Raw genomic sequence first — 3,156 nt, forward strand, 5'->3', positions numbered from 1 at the left:
GATGCTAAAGGTAAGGAAATGGGGCTTATATACACCAATTTCCATCAGTCATTGGTTGAGGACTACTCCAGAAGATATTAATTCCCTCCACACATGCCTGCCACTATATTTCCAGCCTTCCAGACACAGGGGCTGTGTGACCTTCAGCAGAGATGCAGATGCAGGCAAGTGGAAGTTTGTTAGAGAGCGCTTAGTGATAAGGCCAAACGTGAATGGCAGGGCACCAACAGCATCTGCCACAGAAGGGCTGGAGCATGGTGTACATCAGATCTTTGTGAGACATGGGGTACATTTAGGAAAGCTTTGGAACCTCAGTTCAATTCAGTTCGGTCGCTCAGTCATGTCCAACTCTTTGCAACCCCATGGACTGCTGCATGCCAGGCCTCCCTGTCCATCACCAACTCCCGGAGTTGACTCAAACTTTTGTCCATTGATTCAGTGATGCCATCCAACCATCTCATCCTCTGTCGTCCCCTTCTCCTCCTGTCTTCAATCTTTCCCAGCATCAGGGTCTTTTCCAAAGAGTCAGTGCTTCACATCAGGTGGCCAAAATATTGGAGTTTCCGTTTCAGCATCAGTCCTTCCAATGAATATTCAGTACTGATTTCCTTTAGGATGGACTGGTTGGATCTCCTTGCAGTCCAAGGGACTCTCAAGAGTCTTCTCCAACACCACAGTTCAAAGCATCAATTTTTCGGCACTTAGATTTCTTTATAGTCCAACTCTCACATCCATACATGACTACTGGAAAAACCATAGCCTTGACTAGACCTATAAGACCTTCTAGCACTAACACCCAAAAAAGATGTCCTTTTCATCACAGGGGACTGGAATGCAAAAATTGGAAGTCAAGAGATACCTGGAGTAACAGGCAAGTTTGGCCTTGGAGTACAAAATGAAGCAGGGCAAAGGCTAACAGAATTTTGTCAAGAGAACGCACTGGTCATAGCAAACACCCTCTTCCAACAACACAAGAGACAACTATACACATGGACATTACCAGATGGTCAATACTAAAATCAGATTGATTATATTCTTTGAAGTCAAAGATGGAGAAATTCTACACAGTCAGCAAAAACAAGACCAGAAGCTGACTGTGGCTCAGATTAGGAACTCTTTATTTTTATTGCCAAATATTGCCAAATTCAGACTTAAATTGAAGAAAGCAGGGAAAACCACTACTGGCCATTCAGGTATGACCTAAATCAAATCTCTTATGATTATACAGTAGAAGTGACAAATAGATTCAAGGGATTAGATCTGATAGACAGAGTTCCTGAAGAACTATGGATGGAGGTTTGTAACATTGTACAGGAGGCAGTGAAAAAAACCATGCCAAAGAAGAAGAAAAACAAATAGGCAAAATGGTTGTCTGAGGAGGCCTTACAAATAGCTGAGAAAAGAAGAGACGTGAAAGGCAAAGGAGAAAAGGAAAGACATATCCATCTGAATGCAGAGTTCCAAAGAATAGCAAGAAGATATAAGAAAGCTTTCCTAAGTGATTGATGCAAAGAAATAGAGGAAAGGGGGCTAAGGCAGTACTGAACACAGATGTACCTTCAATAAAAGGCAACTTTTGTTACTTTTATGATCTCAGTTAATGAAAGGGGTCATCAAAGACAAAAAGGCATATTCCTCATAATGTCAAGTCCTTCTTTGTGTAAATTTCTAATATCTGCCTCAGACTTTGGGGAGTGAGAGGCAATCAGAACCTATCACTCTCTCTTCTCCACCTAGACTTTCTGACCTAAGGTATTTGTGTCAGTATGTGTTTATGAATATATGTGATCACATCCATGTGCATGTCTCTCTGCATGTAAATTATGTGAATGAAATGGACAGGTGCTATTGTGTGTACACCTGTGAGCATGTACCAAGCCCAGTGGTCTCTCCTTCAAAGCTGCCCTGTGATCCTAGATCTGGGAGAAATTAGAGAAGTAAGTTTTCCAGTAGCCCTTATAGAGACTTGGGGCCAGACTTATAGAGACTGAGTGGTAGGCTAAATAAATGACTGATGGTCCAGCCAGGCACAGCTCAGGCAGAGCCTAAAGAATACACTGGTAAGCATGAACAAGGGAAGCAGAGACAGGAAATGGAGAAAGCAGAGGGAAGTGAGGTCAGGAGTGAGATGTGGCAGCTCAAAAACTGGAGCCAAGAGCCCAGAACCAAGAAGCTCTTCTGTAGGATGTACTGGATCCAGATAATGATTTTCTAGCCCCTTATCTCAGGAGGTCCAGATTGGCCAGGCAGAACTTCCTGCACGGTTTGTATTCAATGCCAGTCCAAGCTGGAGCAGGGCCAAGTTACAAACAAATTGGATGAAGGCAGAAACTCAGTTTGGCTTCCCTGGGTCCCAGCACAGCAGCCGGAGTCTGAGCAGATGCGTGTTTCATGTGCCAGAAATTCACTAGCCACTTTGGCCATACAGGAAGCAATCGTCCTCACAATAACAATGTCATGTGTTTGCACAGGGACAAACAGTTTATGAGGCCCTTTGACTGTATTATCTTTTTTGAGCCTCATTTGGACCTTTGGAGACAGTGTCATATCCATTTTGTAGATGAAGCCACGTAAGCTTAGATGTTAAGTGATTTTCCCATGGTTATATAACTGGTTAGTTACACAGCTGGGACTGGAATTCAGGTTTGTCTGACTCCAAAGCCAGAAAATTCTATCTCTTCCATTTCCTTTCCTAAATTCATTTCTCAGTGCTCCCTTCCTAGAGACATATAAGGATACTTAGAAAAGCAAGAGTCCACTTTATCAGACTTTAGAAAGTCTAAGAACCTGAAAGAAAATGAAAAAAAGTGAAAGTGAAGTCTCTCAGTCGTGTCCGACTCTTTGTGACCCGTGAACTGTAGCTTGCACCAGGCTTCTCCATCCATGGGATTTTCCAGGCAAGAGTGCTGAAGTGGGTTGCCATTTCCTCCACCAGGGGATCTTCCCGACCTAGGGAATCGAACCCAGGTCTCCGCATTGCAGGCAGATGCTTTACCCTCTGAGCCACCAGGGAAGCTTGTTTTCAATCAGATAGGATCTTCAGCTCAGCCACATGATGCTCTCCCTGGCAATCCACCCAAAGAACTTTGTATGAGCTGGGATAGAGGGGACCTGGGAGCAGAATGTCTCAGGAGGTGTCCAGATGTGTTAGAAATC

The sequence above is a fragment of the Odocoileus virginianus genome, chromosome 5 (genome assembly GCF_023699985.2).
Source record: "Odocoileus virginianus isolate 20LAN1187 ecotype Illinois chromosome 5, Ovbor_1.2, whole genome shotgun sequence".
Lineage (NCBI taxonomy): Eukaryota > Metazoa > Chordata > Mammalia > Artiodactyla > Cervidae > Odocoileus > Odocoileus virginianus.